Genomic DNA, 20480 nt, shown 5'->3' with positions numbered 1-20480 from the left:
TACTTAGGACACCTTAGAAACCACATAGCAACACCAAAGCAACCAATCACAACACCCAACATTGTGGCAACTCACTTGGGAACTCTAGTTCGCCTTATTCAATTGCTTTCAGTTTAATAATCGTAAACCAACTCTTTAATTTTCTAATTCACATCTCTGAGAGCCCATGCCATGAAGTGTTTATAAAACAGTGCATCATCCTAATGGTGTCACAGAGCAAGGGATCGTGGGATAGGCCCAACAGACTGAAGGTGGGTTTGATGCCAAATGCTCCATCAGTGACTAATGAAACAGCCACAGTCGGACTAATGATCACTCAGGGAAAGTAAATAGATGGATCCACATCTCTGACTCCTAATTACGGCGTTTTCCTGTGGAGCCCTCACCGGACAAAAGCATCATCAATCCACAAGCTTCATCCACACGGGAGGGAGGAAACTTCAGTATAAACTGTCATTAGCCAAAGAGGTCATTTCATAATGTTGCATTCAATGCATTATTTAAAGGTATAGTTCAACCAAATGTGCCTTTTCTGTCATTATTATCTCATGCTGTGCTATTATTATGAAGTATATACTAATCTACAACAAAGTATCTATAACATAATCTATAACAAAGTATCCTAAAATAAAGCTGAATTAAAATAAGTATTCCAATAGTCTACTTCAAACATTCTACTAACTAGAAGTAACTTTGCAACATGTCAACTAACACTCATTAGAGTATTAGTAAACTGTTGGATTAGGGTTAGGTTACTATTACTATTTTATTACTGTCACTAAAATTACACTGCATTCATGACCTCAAGAGAGAATTAATGATTTAAGATTTGTGATCGAATCATTCTTCTGAGTCAGATCTTTTTATATGATCATCTAATCCAGTTCACAAAACCATGAATGATTCATTCATGAATCAGACTAAACTCAATTAACAGTTCACTGGAGGACACAATTATCAGTGAATAATGACTTATTTCCATTTGTGACCCTGGACCACAAAACCAGTCTTAAGTCGCTAGGGTATATTTGTAGCAATAGCCAAAAATACATTGTATGGGTCAAAATTATTGATTTTTCTTTTATGCCAAAAATCATTAGAAATTTAAGTAAAGATCATGTTCCATGAAGATTTCTTGTAAAATTCCTACTATAAATATATCAAAATGTAATTTTTGATTAGTAATATGCATTGTTAAGAACTTAATTTGGAGAATTTAAAGGTGATTTTCTCAGTATTTTGATTTTTTTGCACCCTCAGATACTAGATTTTCAAATAGTTGTATCTCGGCCAAATATTGTCCAATCCTAACAAACCATACATCAATAGAAAGCTTATTTATTGAGCTTTCATCTGATGTATACATCTCAGTTTTGTAAAATTTAACCTTATGACTGGTTTTGTGGTCCACGGTCACATTTTTCCTTTGCTTAAAGTTATCATATATAGAATATGTGACCCTGGACCACAAAAGCAGTCATAAGGGTCATTTTTTTTTTAATTGAGATTTATATACTCTGAAATGTTAATAAATAAGCTTTCTATTGATGTATGTAATGGTATGACAATATTAGAAAATCTGGAATCTGAGGGTGCAAAAAAATCAAAATACTGACAAATTCGCCTTTAAAGTTGTCCAAAAAAAGTTCTTAGCAATGCATATTACCAATCAAAAATTACGTTTTGATATATTTACTGTAGAAAATTTACAAAATATCTTTATGAAACTAGATTTTTAATTAATATCCTAATGATTTTTGGCATAAAAGAAAAATCATAATTTTGACCCATACTATGTATTTTTGGCTAGTGCTGCTCAAGACTGGTATTTTAGTCCAGGGTCACATTTATAGCATGCAAGTGGACCACTCTAATGAATTCTTGAAGCTTGACAGCTTCAGTCCCCATTGACTTTAAGTTTGCACGTAAAAAAAATAATCAATACATTCATCAACATTTTTCACGTTGTGTTGCACGGAAGAAAGTCGGTCACACCGGTTTATAAAGACACAAGTGTGAGTAAAGTGTTTAAACTTCGACATTACTGAGATTCTAACATCAACATACTCATGTGTTTCCGCGAATGTGTATATGAGTGAAATGGAAAGAGAGAGTGAAAGTGAGCCTCTGTAATCCCCGCTGCTGTGCGTGTAAAGGCTGCAGAACGTGTTTATGGAGGTGATGGAGTTGCATTGCGCTGTCATAGGTGGTTGAGCACAAACACACACATACACACACGCACATAAACACAGGATCTGCTTTCATAAAAGCCCTGTAATCCCACTTCGACGAGCGCCTGAGAAAGCCAGGCAGCTGCCACCAATAAGTAAACGTCTAAAAAATGTATCAGTGAAAGAGTATGTGCATGTGCATGTGCGTGTTTGTGCGCATGGACAGCTGTCTGGAAAGACTCTGCACACCTGCAGTTTGTGTGGTTCCTCATTCCCCATGTCTTTCTCAACCTGAGTGATTTTACCAAATCCTTCATTCACCCTCCCTCAAAGCAGGGCCTTGTCTACCTGCACAGGTCTGTGTGTATTGTTAGCTTGTCTCAGACTGGTACACGACACTTTGATGCACTTCTGGCAGCTGGAAGAACATGTCTGGACTGACGCCTGTATGCTCAACCAACCTGGATCTACTGTGTTTGCAGTGAGTGAGCGATTAGTCCTCACCCAGTAACCTACAAAGAGCCTCTTTAATTGTCTATTGCTTTTTAAGGGTCTCTTAGAGCACATTATAGGTTACATGCAAAGAAAATGTTAGTCTGCAAAGATGGTTTACTTTGTCATGGATACCTGTGTCAGATGGTATGAGTAGCTGAATGAAAAATTGTTACCCAGTGGGCTCGAAACATACTCTAAACAAAAATGTTTCTATGTAAGCTTGACTGTAGCAATGCGAAGTATGTACAAGTACAAAATTGAAGACATACACATAGGGACACAAAGTACTTGGACATAGATAAAATGTCTAAAGTACTTTGTACTTTAAAATGTCTATGTATTTGAATTATATTACAAAATATCAAAACAAATGTAGCTCAAGCATATTTTTCAACCAAAACTGAGTTAAGTTTTAAAATATAAAACAGTAGAAGTCTTTTCTGCTCACCAAGCCTGCATTTATTTGATCCAAAGTACAGCAAAAACAGTAACATTTTTAAATAATTTTACTATTTAAAATAACTGTTTTCTATTTAAATATATTCTTAAAAAGTAATTTATTCCAGTGATCAAAGCTAAATTTTCAGATCATTACTCCAGTCTTCAGTGTTACATGATCCTTCAAAAATCAATGTTCAAGAAACATTTAGGATTTTTATTATCATTAATATTTAAAACAGTTGAGTACATTTTTTCAAGATTCTTTGGTGAATAGAAAGATTCATAATAAAAGCTTTTGTAACATTATACACTATACTATTTTTTTTCTGGGAAGGAAACTATAGAAATTAATACTTTTATTTAGCAAGAATGCTTTAAATTGCTCAAAAGGGATGTTAAAAACATTTATAACAAAATATTTATATTTCAGATAAATGCTGTTCTTCTTAACTTTCTATTCATCAAAGACACCTGAAAAAAAATCTACTTAGCTGTTTTTTTTTTACAAAATAATAATACATGTTTTTTTTAACAGCAAATCAGAATATTATAATGATTTCTGAAGGATCATGTGATCTTCATTCAGCTTTGAAATCACAGGAATAAATGACATTTTTAAATATATTAAAATAGAACAGTTACTTTAAATAGTAAAAATATTTCAACATTTACTGTTTTCGCTGTATAGGATCAAATAAATGCAGGCTTGGTGAGCAGAATATACGTCTTTAAAAACATTACAAATCTTACTGTTAAAAACTTTTAACTGGTAGTGCATATTGTTCAAAATGAAGACAGGAAGTCTAGTTTGAGACATGTTTTCGATGTCATTTTATGTTAATATGATGAACAGTGAAACTTATTTTGTTAACTTGAAGGGGTTTTAAAATAATCTAAATTAATTTAGAAAAATGAAATTACTTCTCAGGAAAGAAAGAAAGAAAGAAAGAAAGAAAGAAAGAAAGAAAGAAAGAAAGAAAGAAAGAAAGAAAGAAAGAAAGAAAGAAAGAAAGAAAGAAAGAAAGAAAGAAAGAAAGAAATGATTACTTTAGCAAGGATTAAACTTTACACATTAAATATTAAAATCAAAAATCAGAAATTGTTACCAAAAAAAAGTATTTAAAAAAATGCTGTTCTTTTAAACTTTCGATTAATCAAACATTCCTAAAAAATAAAATAAATGTATAACAGCTTTCACAAAAATATTAAGCAGCACAACTGTTACCTATGAATTATAAGAAATTTTTAATAAACATAAAATCAGCATATTAGAATGATTTTTGAAGGATCATGTGACACTGAAGACTGGAATAATGGCTGCTAAAAATCAGCTTTGCACAGGAATAAATTTAATTTTTTAAATATATTAAAATGGAAAACAATGGTAATTATAGTGTGTATATAGATTTGCAATGAACAAATAAAAGAAAATAGCTGATTTATATGTTTCTTCATCTGAAGGACAGCCTGTTTGTATTTAATATGCCCTACTACATCACCCACTATTATTATTTTGCACATCCAATTACATGAAAATTATTTTATTACATCAATGCTAAGTAATTCATGTGATTGCTACCTGTCTGACCTACAAGGAAAAATTGTACTTCTCAAAGAATACAATTACAGGTCTTGTTAATCCACTAAATAACCAAGCAGTGAAGGAATTATGGGGAAGTATGTCTGTCCAAAAAACTGTTTCTTCAATTGGTCCCCACTGGAGAACACTTCAGCATTTGAGACTCCCAAGTTAATGTGACAGTGCTCATTAGCTATTTTGGTTTTGCAATGACTTGTAAAGTACTTTCACAGTGGTAGTTTCTGGTTACAGAAACCAAAAGCGTTAGCATCTTGAATTTAAATTCTTGAATGCTAATTACCACTGGTGTGCATCCAAAAGCAGCATGAGTCAGTTATTTATGAGTCTCGATTTTCGCTTCGTCTTTCTCTCTGTCTCTTTCATTTTGAGACGTTCTGTGCATTTCCTTAAAAATAAACACACTACTTATTAGCTGCACATAAATCAGCTCCTTCCGTACTGACACTACACATCAGACTTCATAACCTTAACCACACAAGAAGCGGATATAGCCAAAGGTGTTTTACCACAAAATTACTACAATCACAGTGCAGACTACACCTCCCTCAGAGTTGCAGATAAACTTTAAGATTCAACTTACCACCATTTGGCTTAAGTTTAAAACACTGATCATTATCAACACAGAACAGACAGTAAAAGATCTACACTAGTGATTTCAAAACAAACAAGGAGGTGGATTGTCTGAACAGCTAGCTCACTAATTAACTAGTGGAAGCTCAACAACTCAAGGCATTACAACACAGCCAGAGCCATCCAAAAGAAGCCATAACGCATATGACTGCAGTGCTGTGCTTTAAAGTGGGTTTTATCATGTAAATATGCTATAAACATGTCCCTCAGTTGTCATCAGTGTGAAAAAATTGATCTCATAATCATACAGTCACTGCTGGAAAGGTTTATATATGCAAAGGATGCTAGAAATCCAAAGAATTTGCAGGATTGTTCTGAAGAACATTGAGCAGTTTAACTGTTCAGGACAAACAAGGGACCCATCAACAACCCATAAATAAAAACAACATGCATTTTGTATGATCTCTCTTATTATGGTAACAGCTTACAGGTTCTGCAAAATGCAAACTGTATGTATACTCCTGAAATATTTTGTAAAGAATAATTGACGATGGACAGCTGAATTACTGGAAAATAGTGCACACCCGAGGTGGTGACGCGGCCATGACGCAAAGCCAATTCAAGTCAATTCAACGGATTGGAGTAAACTACTCGACTTATACTATGGTTACCACACATCAAATATTGTTCAGATGTTGTATTTGAAGACATTCGTCAGGTTTTTGTCCTTAAAACTCTCTTGTGAGTAAGGATCATTTCTTACGCATCTCATCCAACACATCCGTTGCTAATTCCAAAACATCATTTCAGACCTAGTAACGGAGGCTTGAGCTGTTGATAGCAGACTAATGCAGTTAATAATTAAGTTATTAGAGAGACAGACAGACAGAGAGAGAGAGAGAGAGTGATTAAGACTGTGTGAATTCAGCAGGGTGGTATAAAATAAAAGTAATATTTAGAAGTACAAAACATAAATTTTTGTACGTTTTTATTGATGCTGAAAACAATTTGGATGTATTTTAATGTTTAAAACATAAAAATGGCTTTTGGTTTTTTGTCTAAAAAACTTAAAATATTTACGAATCTATTATATCATTAAGATATTTGTATTGATGCATTATTATCATTTTATCAATAAGCGATTTTTTTAGACCCCTTAACCTACCCCTAAACCTACCCATTTTATGTGAATATAAAAAGATATAAAATGCAATTGACCGAAATATGTAGGGAAATGACCATTTTAGTAACAATATAGCATTAAAAAGAATTTACTTCCATGACAGACATGCAATTGTGCAATTACAATAATTTGTTTATTGCAAAAACGTCAAAAGTAGTACCAAACGTAATCTAAATGACGATGCATTGCAGCTGAAGTTCTCTCTGGTGGAATACAATAGTTTTGTATGAGGTGCAGAGCAGAATTTAAGTTGTTAATCGCTTAAAATATTTTCCAGATTATTATCCCGATTCACTCCATGAAGGTGTGCATTTCTCATTCAAACACACCTCACCAGAAACACGGCATGTTGCAATCTGTGATGACACAGGCGAGAGCCAATGAACACTCGATTTTTCTGCTGTAAACCTGTCGTTAAGGTGCTTGAAGTGTTAATTTTTTAATTTGTAAGCACGTCAGTGTGGGTATCCCTGCTTACGGTCGCTGCTCAGGATGGAGATAAAGATCGCTAAATAAAGGCTTGAGTTTGCTTCTGTTCCCTTACAGTCGTATGGATTCTGATTTGGATTACAGAGCATAAATAAAATGGATTCTTTTGTAATTAAGTTGAGTTTTGGTGTATTTTATGGTTCTATTGTCAGTAACAGCATGTTGGAGAAAACACCTTTTGTGTCCCACGGCAAACAAAGTAAATATTACGTGATAAGCAATGGTTAATCGATTGCAAAAACATTCAGTTTAAGGGTTTAAACTGTAGTCTTTTTAGTAACAAGATAGCAGAATTTTTAATAGTCACTAATCACGTCCCTACCTCTAAACCTAACCTAACTATTTCTGTAGAGTATGAAGAAAAACATGACAGACATGCAATTGTGCAATTACAATAATTTGTTTATTGCAAAAACGTCAAAAGTAGTACCAAACGTAATCTAAATGACGATGCATTGCAGCTGAAGTTCTCTCTGGTGGAATACAATAGTTTTGTATGAGGTGCAGAGCAGAATTTAAGTTGTTAATCGCTTAAAATATTTTCCAGATTATTATCCCGATTCACTCCATGAAGGTGTGCATTTCTCATTCAAACACACCTCACCAGAAACACGTCATGTTGCAATCTGTGACGACGCAGGCAAAAGCCAATGAATGTTCAATTTTTCTGTCATAAACCTGTCATAAAGGTGCTTGAAGCATTCATTTTTGAATATAACGTGATAAGTAATGGTTAAACGATTGCAGAAATGTTATTCATTTTAAAGTGTAGTCTTGTTTAACATCTAAACGGGTTGGCAGCAGAAATCACACAGAAGAAAATCTTATCATTTCGTCTTCAGTATATGAGTAAGCTTCGTTTAATAATGCAAGTGAAAACATAATGCTATTGATAAGATGTTATTGGGGCAGTCTGGCTTGTAACCCGAAGGTTGCCGGTTTGATTCCCGTACCAACAGGAATTGAAGGTGCAGATTGTGAATGAACAGCGCTCTTTTCAACTTCAATATCATGATTGAGGTGCCCTTGAGCAAGGCACCAAACTCCAATTGCCCCCGGGCGCTGGAGCGTGTGTGTGTTTGTTCACTTCTCACTGCTGTGTGTGCACTTGGATGGGTTAAATGCAGAGCACCAATTTCGAGTATGGGTTACCATACTTGACAATCAATCATGACTTTCACTTTCACTTTTCAAGGTAATTGAATATAATAAAAAGTTTATTATACCTCTTTGGGTCTGTGTGTCTTTATAGTGTCTACTATATTTATTTGGTTGGTCAGTGTCTTGGGTTTTGGTTTCTTTTGCTGTTGTAGGCTGTAACTTGATATGAACATGTAATGCAGTCAAGACCTGCCTGGAACTACTTTTTCTGTGTGTTCCCCTAAAATAAATGCACACCTTAGAACGTTTGACAACCAATCAGATTCAAGCATTCAACAGCACCGTAGTACAACAGCATGGCCTAACATGACACACTGCGACAAATGATAAAAGGTTTTCTATGATAATCTGAGTTTTTGTAATAACTAGCAATGACAGCGTCACAAAATTTCTATTTTAGAAACGGTTTCTATTTCTGCAACGTCGTGGTTGGAACAACAACATACAAACTATGACAGTGATGATCTCAAGTACTGATTATGTGCTTTATTCAATGTTAAAAGTGTCTATGTGAGTGTGAATATCATATTGTATGACATTTATAGCCATACTGAAATCAATCATAGAAAATTTACCTCAGATTTTGAAAATAAATTTTAAATAAAACACCTATGTTAAAACTGCGAATTCATGCTAAACAACAAGGGTTTTTCATGGCAAAGTTGGTAACAGTCACTCAGTATGTAGTTGAATTTTAAGTGAATTAATTACTCCAGTCTTCAGTGTGACATGATCCTACAGAAATCATATCTTAATTGTATGTTCAAGAAACATTTTTTAATGATTATCAATGTTGAAAACAGTTGTGCTGCTAAATATTGTTGTGGTGCATTTTCTTAGGATTATTTAATGGATATACAGTTCAAAAGAACAGCCTTTATTTGTTTTGTAACAAAGTAAAAGTCTTTACTGTCATTTTGATCAATCTGAATTATGCAGCAGCCATATATTAACATATCTAGATAAAGTAGTAGATTTGCCACACTAATTCGCCGTTGTGACACATCTAAACTCTTTACCTCAAGCGATTATGCTTACAGTTTTCTTAACCAGAAAAACATGTGAAGAGAACAAGGCTGTAATTTCCTGTATCAGTTCATCTGAGGCCAGAAACCAGACTGGTTGAATGGCCTTCTTTGTTGATACTAAGATACAAAGTCAGTCAATTTGCATGCAATGATAAATGTTGTTTACTTTAGGCATACACACGACTGAGACGACAGGTAAGCGGAATGAAAATGATATACGGATGTGTTCCACTGATTACAAGCCACACACATGGACTAGTGGCTATTTCACACTGAGGAGGGAATTAGTTACATAATGCATTCTAATGTCTGCTGTTAAATATTTAGTTACTGATTTACATTTTTAAGCCATATAAACAGGGTAATATTTATCAACTCATGGCTCATCAGTAGCGGTTAATTCGGGCCACTTCAACCAGTATGGGCAACAGCAACCTAGACTCTCTGGGGGGGGAGAAAAGTCTTCCTTCATATTAGCTAAAGTCAAAGGAAAGAAGAAGGGCAGCTCATTTTAAACTCCACCACCCCATTTAAAAGTATCTCACCCATTTTTCTCTTTAAGTAGACCTGGAGAGGCAGTTATGGGATTTGGATCAGTGAAATCACACAGTACCTCAGTCAGCACACTCCCCGGGACACCCTCCACCAGGGCCTGCACCCTCTTTACCCCCTCCTCTCACACTGGGTTTGGGGTACAAGGGTTCAGTGGCCTCCTCATTTCACACAGTGTTGGATGGCAGAGTGTGTATATTTGTGTCTCTATTAATGCAGCAGAAAATGGCTATGTTTGGAACTGATGACTTACGTACTGCTTGCTACATACTGCACAGTGTATACCATAAACTGCTGCAATATGTGACCCTGGACCACAAAACCAGTCATAAGGGTCAGTTTTTTTTTAAATTGAGATTTATACATCATCTGAAAGCTGAATAAATAAAGCTTTCTATTGATGTATGGTTTGTTAGGATAAGACAATATTTGGCCGAGATACAACTATTTGAATATCTGGAATCTGAGGGTGCCAAAAAAAAAAAAAAAAAAAAATCAAAATATTGAGAGAATTGTCTTTAAAGTTGTCCAAATAAGGTTCTTAGCAATGCATATTACTAATCAAAATTAAGTTTTGATATATTTATGGTAGGAAATGTACAAAATATCTTCATGGAACATGATCTTTACTTTGATTTTTGGCATAAAAGAGAATTTTTTCTAGCTTTCTTTAGAAAAATGTCAGACTAGTGAGCCATTTAAGACATACCCATACTAGCGGGTATATGGAGTACCTTTGATCAACCCATTTTAAAGGAGAAGTTCACTTCCAGAACAAAAATGTAAAAATAATCTACTCACCACCCTGTCATCCAAAATGTCCGTGTCTTTCTTTCTTCAGTCGTAAAGAAATTAAGTTTAAGGAAAAGCTTTCAGGATTTCTCTCCATATAGTGGACTTCTATGGTGCCCCCGAGTTTGAACTTCCAAAATGCAGTTTAAATGCAGCTTCAAAGAACTCTAAATGATCCCAGCTGAGGAAGAAGGGTCTTATCTAGCAAAACGATTGGTTATTTTCTAAAAAAAAATTACAATTTATATACTTTTTAACCTCAAATGCTTGTCTTGTCTATGTCTGCGTGTACTCTGTGTATTCCGGTTCAAGACAGGGTGATTGAAAAACTTCCATCTCATTTTCTCCTCCAACTTCAAAATCATACATGGGTTGATACTCCTGCAGTTGATACATCACTGCAGAAGTATCAACCCATTGTTTACAAAGTGAACGTGCAAAGAAAATCAAATGCCCTTTACAAAAAAGGTGAAACAGCAATGTATAGGGCGATTTTGAAATTATTTTTGAAGTTGGAGGAGAAAATTAGATGGGAGTTTTTCGAATACACAGAGTACACATAGAGCTAGACAAGATGAGCATTTGAGGTTAAAAAGTATATCAATTGTAATTTTTTTTCAAGAAAATAAACAATTGTTTTGCCCTTCTTTCTCGGCTAGGATTGTTTAGAGCCCTTTGAAGCTGCATTTAAACTTCATTTTGGAAGTTCAAACTTGCAGGCACTATAGAAGTCTACTATATGGAGAGAAATCCTGAAAGGTTTTCCTCAAAAAACATAATTTCCTCACGACTGAAGAAAGAAAGACACGAACATCCCAGATGACAAGTGGGTGAGTAAATTCTCCTTTAAGGCTATCTTGATGTCCGCCCTTTACTCCGAGTCCTGTATTATTTGTGAACACACTCCATCTCTCCCAGCCTCTCTCACTTTAGCGCATCTCTGAGCTGTGAGCAGGAATAATATTGAGATTTCCTGTTTCCCACAGTGAAGCAATGGCCACAAAAACCCAACTGAGCTGCCAACCAGGGAGCTGTGGAGGTCTTAAATCTCACATCAGCCCAACACACACACACATACCCAAACACTTGACCTCACAAAGCCCTCCGCCTCTTCACAAGAGACAGATTCATCACAGCTCTTCAGAAACATCAGATATGCACCTGTCAGTGCCTACAGATCACAACAGAAAGATTTTGTGATCAGAAAGATCAGAAAGAACATTTGTGATATTTGTAGCAATAGCCCACTATACATAATATGGGTCAAAATTATATATATTTTTTTTCTTTTATACCAAAAATCATTAAGATATTAAGTCAAGATTAGGTTCAATGAAGATAATTAGTAAATTTCCTACAGTAATTTCCAAAACGTAATTTTTTTTTGATTAGTAATATGCATTGCTAAGAACTTAATTTGGACAAGTTTAAAGGCGATTCTCTCACTATTTAGATTGTTTTGCACCCTCAGATTCCATATTTTCATATAGTTGTATCTTAGTCAAATATCGTCCTATCCTAATAAACCATACATCAATAAAATCTCACTTACTCAGCTTTTATCATCTAAAACTTGACCCTTATGATTGGTTTTGTGGTCCAGGGTCACATTTTAAAATTTTAAAGAACCTTCTTTCACTCTAAAGAAACTTTTCTACATTTTCTACTTCATGGAACCATCAGTGCCAATAAAGAACCTTTATTTTTAAGTGTAAAATATTTGAAATGTTACAAAATTGTAATTCAAAATTTTAAATATATACACTAACTGTCAAAGCCAGTTAGCTGAAACGTCTAGGTTACGAAGGTAACCCACGTTCCCCGAAGGAGGGAACGGAGACGTTACATTGGGATCTCGCCTGAGAGACCGATCATCTCTGAGCCTTATATAAAAAAGGCCAATTGCAAATTGGCGAGTGGACGTGCGCGTCGGCCACTCCCCCGCACATGCGGGTATATAAGAAGGCGGCGCGCATCACTCAAACAGGTTTTCGCTGAAGAGCCGTCAAGCCGGCGTCAGCGCGACGCCAGGGACGTGGCAGGGGAATGTAACGTCTCCGTTCCCTCCTTCGGGGAACGTGGGTTACCTTCGTAACCTAGACGTTACCCCTTCAGTCGAATCACTTCGACGTTACATTGGGAACAAGCCCATGGAAAAGGCCACGACCCTGACGCCGCGTTACGCAACAACTTCACGTGCTGACAAGTATACGTGCCGGCAGGCGAAGTGTAACGTAACCTTCCCAACGCCCTGGGGCCCAATAAGGGGGCCCACCAGGGATGCCAGTTGTACTGAAGCATGGGTTGGGGGGGCGGAGCACATGAAATTCTACATGTGGAAATAAGAATAATTCAATATATCCATAAAGGTTTTTAGGGATACACGAGGGAAACAGCGGTCTCCTCCGCTGGAATAAATAAAAACTAAGCCACAACCTGCGGGGCGAAGGAGACCCAGGCAGGATCACAGTGCAGGACTACTCCGCGCCTAGCCCTGACTGCGGGGCAGGAGGACCCAGGGTTCGCCGGAGGGAACATTCTGGGAAATAGCGCACGGATCCACGTGGGAATGGCGCAGCAAGCCGACACCAGCCGGTCTTCCCGCTCACCTGTGAGTCCTTATGTTAGGACACGGGAGAACGGCCTCTACGCAAGGTTGGAGAACCAAGCGAAGGTAGGGTGTCGCCCAGCCCGCAGCTTCCGGTTTATACATCTGCTGGTGAGGTGCCATGAACCAAGGATCACGGCTGTCCCTGGGTATAACAGGGAGAGGCATCTACCACCATTTAGCCAACCTCAGTTCGGGGAGCATTCCCTTTCTGCTGAATCCCGAGGCAGATGAAGCTGCTGGTGCGGCTGAAGTGCCGAGTGATTCAGTCTCACATATTTAACGACACAACATAGCACGACTGGGTCTGCCTCCTCCAGGGCAGAGCTTGCAGGTCCACCACCTGATCGCGGAAAGGCGTGGTGGGGACCTTGGGCACCGGGCCGGGGTCTCGACGGTAACGTGGAAGACGCCGGGCCCGAATTCTCGACACACTTTGCTGGCAGAAAAGCTTGTAGGCCCTCTTAATGGGAGCCAGGGCAGTCAGGAGCGCTGTCTTAATGACAGGAATTTTAGCTCGACTGAGGCCAGTGGCTCCAATGGAGCGACCCGCGGCCCTGAAGGCGACGGGGAGGTCCAAGAGGTATGAGGTGTGTGCTAAGCACCTCTGAGGAACCTGAGCTTGTCGGTAACCTACCCTCTTAAAGGAAGCCAGGGCAGTCAGGAGTGCTGTCTTAATGACAGGAATTCTAACTCGACTGAGGCCCGAGGCTCCTAAGGAGCAACCCGCGGCCCTGAAGGGCGACGGGGGGGTCCCAGAGGGTATGAGGCGTTACTTGACAGAGAAAACTTGTAGGTCTCCTGCCCTCTTAACGGGAGCCAGGGCGGTCAGGAGCGCTGTCTTGATGACAGTAATGCTAGCTCGACTGAGGCCAATGGCTCAATTGGAGCGTCCCGCGGCTCTGAAGGCGACGGGAAGGCCCCAAGAGGGTGTGGGGTGCGTTCTGGGCACCTCTGGGAAACCTCACGGCCAGTGAATGCTTACCTACTTAGCTCCATCTACTGCATGTGATACGCGGCGAAGCAGCGGCATATACTTAAAGAGTGAGGGGACAGTCTGCGCTCAAACTCTCCTGCAGGAAGGGAAGCATACTGCAACCGTGTAACTCTGTGGAAAGCCAGCAAATAGACCTCATCTCAGTGCGAGCCTGCCTCTAGTCAAGGGAGCTCGGACTGAGTGATAATTGTATCACGGCCTGAGAAGACCGGAGAGGTCTGGGTGTCATACCGTGCCCTACAGGGAGGGACTGCCGCGAGGGAACGGTTACTAGACCTGAGTCCGGGTGGGCCATTCTTGTAGCGCAACCAACAGACTTACTCCTCGTCCTCCCTGGACTTGCACAGAGTCTGTGCAAGGAGGCTCACTGGGGAAGGGCGTACTTGGCCCCGGAGGTCAGCTGAGTGCCAGCGCTACTCTGAAGGAGGCAGCTGGCAGTGAGAGCAATCGGGGGCGAGCGGATGTGGCTGGCCTACCGATATGCTCCAAACTAGCTGCGTCACGGGGTGGAGTCGCCATCCTGCAGGTGGTGGACTGCCGTGAGAGCCGATAGGCTGCACGGTTGAGTTTACCTGCTTCAAGTGAATGGCAAGTAGCAAAATGTGCCACGTACTCCCTGGGAGCAGATGGAGAGGCTGTAAGCCTCTGTCGTACATGGCAACCCAACCCGTGGTAAGCCACGGGCTGGCTTGTCGGCCAAACTGCGGGAAAACGCCAGTCCGGAGTGGGCCGAGATGCCATGCCCATCCTGGGACTCGATCGTGCTGAAGCGGTCTCACATGAACAAGCTTAGCGGCTCTTAGCGGCTAGAGCTGTCATGTGCCCCAGGAGCCTCAGTTGAGAGGACCGCTATGTTGTGCCTGATTGACTCAGGAACTACAGCACTGACTGCGCGCTCTAGGTAGTAAGGCGGGCTGTCTTAAGGACCGAGTCAGGCTCCCGACCGAGGAAACGAATTCCCTCGGTTGGCCTGAAGGACCAGATGGCGGGGGTGCCGAGGCACCAAGTCCCTATGTTCGCACAACGGAACTCACGAGTGGGCTGGTAAAGCACCAGTCGAAGAGACGGTTGAAGACGCGAATACCTGTCTGCCGAAAAAGGGGACAGGGGAGCTCCCATGGCCTAAAGAAGGCAGGAAGGAGAGGGACTAGCCAAATGGAAGCACCTAGCGCTGAGCGCTCGACCCCCGGGGCAGACCGCCGGAGGGGTGTGCGCCGGGGAAGATCGAGACGAGACAGCGGGTGCCCTTCAGGCAGATGGCTGCAACCCAGCCCTGGAGACGGAAACATAGCTGTATGTGCTTCGTCGTGAGCGAGTGTGCCGACAGCCTGAAAGGGATCGGGACAGAGCTCCATCCAGGGCGGGTATTAACCCACCACACTAACTGGACACGTGAAGTCGAGACTGAAAGGTCCCGACCTCGTCCCGGGGGAGGGACAGGCTGGATCGCGTCCTTCGCCAGTAGGAACGCGACCTCCGCAAGCAGAACAGAGGCACGCCTGCCCGAATAAGAAAGTAAGGGGTACCTCTGAGTCTGGGCGGACGCCTGGGGCCGGGCCGTACCGTCCGTATCAACCATCGTAGTGGTATCAAGGGAACGTTGACCGACGTGACCGTGGTGGGGCAGCCTAGGGGGAGACAGGGAAGGAGACAGAACCCAGAAGGATGAACGTCCTGGAGAAGTGTCTAACTGCACTAAGCAGTGCTTACCTTCTTCCCTGGATCCCGCGCTGGCGAAGGCCGGCCGCGAGTCTGGTTCCGAGGAGTGTAAGTGCTGCTCAGAAGGAAACTCGAGGCCGAAGCCAGAGGTGAGAAATTGCTCTTTTTGAGAAAAAGTGGGTACCGTCAACGAAAGCCGACGGCAGCATTGAAGTACACAGTGGCTCCCGGCCCTCCACCGGGAGCGGGGAGCGTAGATTGTTAGCATCCCCTAAGGAGCAGTCTCAATCACCTCTGGAGGCCCGCGTCAGGGACGTTTCGCAGTTTTCTTGCGGGTGTTTCGGGCCGATCCCTGTGCCGCGGGCGGCGCCACTCTCCTGCGGCTGGCTCTGCGCTTGCGGGCCCTTCTCGCCGACCTGGCGTCGTGGGCCTCCGCGGTGGGGCGAGCCGTAGATGTTGCGGCCGCAGGGGGGCGCCCTCGGCGACGTGCAGGCGGAGGCGGTGCCTCCGGCGGCGGGATGGAAGCATCGCGGCGGGGCAGGATGTGAAACGCCTCCGTCTGTCTCTGGGCTGCCGAGAACTGTTGGGCAAAGTCCTCGACAGAGTCGCCGAATAGGCCCCTCTGGGAGATGGGAGCGTCGAGAAAGCGTGCTTTGTCGGCATCTGCCATCTGGGCCAGAGAGAGCCACAGGTGTCGCTCCTGGACCACAGCCGTGGACATCACCTGACCAAGGGCCCGCGCCGCGACCTTCGTCGCACGAAGGGCGAAGTCGGTGGCAGCGCGGAGTTCCTGCATCGTACCTTGGTCGGGACCACCCTCGTGCAGCTGTTTCAACCCCTTGGCCTGGTAGACCTGCAGGGTTGCCATCGCATGCAGGGCCGAGGCGGCCTGGCCCGCAGCGTGAAAAGCGCGGCCCGCAAGGGCGGACGAGCGCTCACACGCCTTGGACGGGAGACGCGGCCGGCCCCGCCAGGTGGCAGCGCCACGCGGGCAAAGTTGCACCGCCATAGCGCGCTCGACCTGGGGAACCGACGCATACCCCCTGGCCGCCCCGCCATCAAGGGTGGCGAGGGGAGAGGAGCCGGGCAGAGGGCTAGATGAAAAGGGCGCCCGCCAGGTCTTAACCAGCTCCTCGTGCACCTCCGGGAAGAATGGCACCGGGGGAGGGCGAGGCGATGCCGCCGGAGCCGTCCCCAGGAACCAGTCGCCCAGCCGAGAAGGATCGGCCGAGGCCGATGGAGTAACCTCCAGGCCGATCCCCCTGGCGGCTCGGAGGAGCATAGTCGAGAGCTCGGAGTCTGCCTCCGACGGGGCAGCAACCGCGGAGGGGCGCCGCGCCGCCGGAAGAGCGTCCTCACCCCCTGACTCTCCCTCTGACGCAGCGTCAGACATCTCTTCCTCCTGAGGAGCGCCAAAGGAGACGCCCAGCCCGGCTGGCGGGGAGGCGTACTGCTTTGGCATCTCGACGGGGGTATGCTGGCGGGCGGAAGACCGCAGGGCTTTTGGAGCCGGCGGAACGTTCGGCACCGTGACTCGAAATTCCCCCTCGTGCCTCGCCACAGCGGCGGAAAAATTCCGCAGGCCGTGGGGCGCGAAGGGGGGCCTGCCCGCGAGCGAGCGGCGAGTCCTCAGCATTCCCATGGTCATGCTTTCGCAATGAATGCATGAACCATCCGTGAAAGCTGCCTCAGCATGTTCAATGCCCAGACATGTGAAGCAGCTTTCATGTCCGTCCAGTGAGGTGAGGAAACTGCCACACCCAGAAGCGCACGGCCGGAAAGCCATTCTGAAAAGAACGTCTTTACACAGCCGTGAGAAATTGCTCTTTTAGTCCCGGTCTGCCCAGGGAGGAAACCGCGGCACCACTGTGCATTCAATGGGGCTTGCTCGCTGGAACGCAGGAGGCTTTTATGGCCGTGAAAACGGCCGCCCGCGGGACCCCGCTGGCGGCGCCGAGAAATTCACTCTTTTAGTTTGTCTCTTTCAATCGGCGCACACCAGCAGAGAGAGCAGCAGGAACGTGAAGTTTTCCTTTTTCTTGAGGAGAGAAGGCTTGAGCATACCGGCTCTGAAAGCGAAAGTCTGTTTGAGTGATGCGCGCCGCCTTCTTATATACCCGCATGTGCGGGGGAGTGGCCGACGCGCACGTCCACTCGCCAATTTACAATTGGCCTTTTTTATATAAGGCTCAGAGATGATCGGTCTCTCAGGCGAGATCCCAATGTAACGTCGAAGTGATTCGACTGAAGGGGTAACTTTGGATTTTTTAAAAGTACTTTACTAGTTGAAAACTCTATAACTCTATAATCTCTATAATAATAATAATAATAACATCATTTTAAGCAAATGGTAAGAAATGGTACAGTATATGTTCTTTTAGAAGTCATAAGTCAGTCCAGTTTCAGGGAAAGGTCTCAAAAAATGATCTTTAATGGTTAATTTCCACTGAAGAACTTCACTGCCTATGAACTTAAAGCAACATCCACTATTGTTAATATTGAGAAATGTTTCTTGAGCAGCCTATCAGCATATTAGAATGGAGTAATGATGCTGAAAATTCAGCTTTGCCATCACAGGAATAAAGTATGCTTTACAATGTGCTTAACATGTTAAAATAGAAAACAGTTATTTTAAACTGTAATAATATTTCACAATATCACAGTTTTTTGCTATATTTATGATCAAATAAACTGCAAACATTAATAAAACTTACCAACCCCAAAATGTTGAATGTATATTATGTGATCTTATAGTATAGTAAAGGATACTGTAAGTGTGTTTTCTGTTAAGGAAATACCACAAAACAAATTTTTAATTATAAAGACGTTAATGCATTCGCAATGCCAAGTACCAAGGCCACAGTGGGTGATGTGGTCTGTTGGGTTATCCATCCTGAACAATGACACCTGACAGTGTAAGAGAAAAAAAGGCTCGAAAGTAACATAAAATAGAGGCAGAATGAAACGTATGAAGAAGAGAAGAACATTTGAGGAAAAAGTGAAAAGCATACGTCTGTGTTTCTCACATGAATGCAGAGGTTTAGTGGCCTCCAGTGAATACAGACCCTGGGTGGGCTGTCTAACCCTCTCCCTGAGGTCCTATTCTCCAGGAACAGCCTCAGAGAGAGAGAGAAAGAGAGAGACGCAGAGAGAGAGAGATGGCAGATTCTTTAAGCAGAACACAGTGGCCAGACGCTGGTTCTCCCTCTCACCTCCTGGCATTCCTCTCAGCTGTCCTGCTAATTATTGGAGAAAATTTATGGGGTCATTCATTTAACTGGATTTAAATGACATCGGTTCTGGATGAGGAAGCTTCATGCAAACTCCAGGATCATGTGGGCTAGAGACAACAGTCGACCAAATAAATCAGCAAGAGGGAGCGAGAGAGGGAAAAAAATAGAGAGGGAGAAAGAAAAGAACAAAACTAAGGACAGCACCCAGCGGTTTCAGTTTTAGTTGTTCTGTATAAAGGTTCTTTATTGGCATCAATGGTTCTATGAAGAACCTTGTACATCCATGGAACCTTTCAAATGCAGAGAAGGTTCTTTATAGTCAAAAAAGTTATTTAAATGTTCTTCAAAATGGTTTCTCTTAGGAACAGTTCACTGAAAGGTTCTTTGGGGAACCAAAACTGGTTCTTCTATGGCATCACTGCAAAAACACCCTTTTGGAGCCTTTATTTTTAAGAGTGTATTAGGATGTCTCTATCCACAACAAACATGAAATTAAAGTAAAATAAATTTTGTCAAGTTGGATGGTACATCTGAAAATGTTATTTTCTTAAACCACATTGCGTCAAATTTTTTAGTTAATATCAGGCTTGTGCACAATTCAGAATTTCAGTACTGGCCGCCATTCAATTCACGAGTTGGAATTTGAATTGAATTGACTCCGCCCCCCAGGAAGTTGAATTTGAATTGGAGTTGGAATGACAGGAAGTGGAATTAAATTCATGGCAATTCAAAGACATTCCACACAGTCATACAACAGAAAGAATGTGTTGAATCTCACATACAATTACATAAATTTTGTAATTTAATAGCATAATTTCATTACACATAACTAGTCACTCCTCAACACTGCATACATTTGGTTCCAACATATAGATAATGATCAAATTCTTGAAATAAATTACTCCCTCAATGTTTGATTAGTTTTGTTCAAAATGTTATTTTCATTTCAAAGTAATCAAATAACACAATGTAATCTGTAAATGTAGTTCAAACTAATATCATTTCTAGAATATGTAATGAAATCATATCTGACATATATTGTAAAGCTTCATTGTTAAACACTTCACTGATGTATATGAATTTCTTTGAATTTATATTGAATTGGAATTCGGCTTCCTTTAATTCAAATTCGAATTGAAATTCTAGATCCTGTTTTTGACATCAATTCAAATTCAAGAATTTAATTGGAATTTAGGAGTCATTCTCAATTCAATTCTGAATTGTGCACAAGCCTGGTTAATGTGTCTAAACAGTCCTAAAACAATACAAACTATTTAAACTATGGAAGACAAGACTTATTTTTATTCAATATTATATACTGAATAAAGTTTATTTTGCTTAGCCCAATGACAAATTATCATTGTTTTAAGTATAATCTATTAAAATGTGGCAATTTGGTTGTGGGATAAGAAAGAAAATAAATTCAAGACACTACCATTTGTAACTTCAGGACTTCAGGGTTGGCAAGATTTTTTAATGTTTCTAAAAAATCTCTTATGTT

Source organism: Garra rufa, chromosome 5 (assembly GCF_049309525.1).
Source record: "Garra rufa chromosome 5, GarRuf1.0, whole genome shotgun sequence".
Classification (NCBI taxonomy): domain Eukaryota; kingdom Metazoa; phylum Chordata; class Actinopteri; order Cypriniformes; family Cyprinidae; genus Garra; species Garra rufa.
This window is presented reverse-complemented; position numbering follows the sequence as displayed.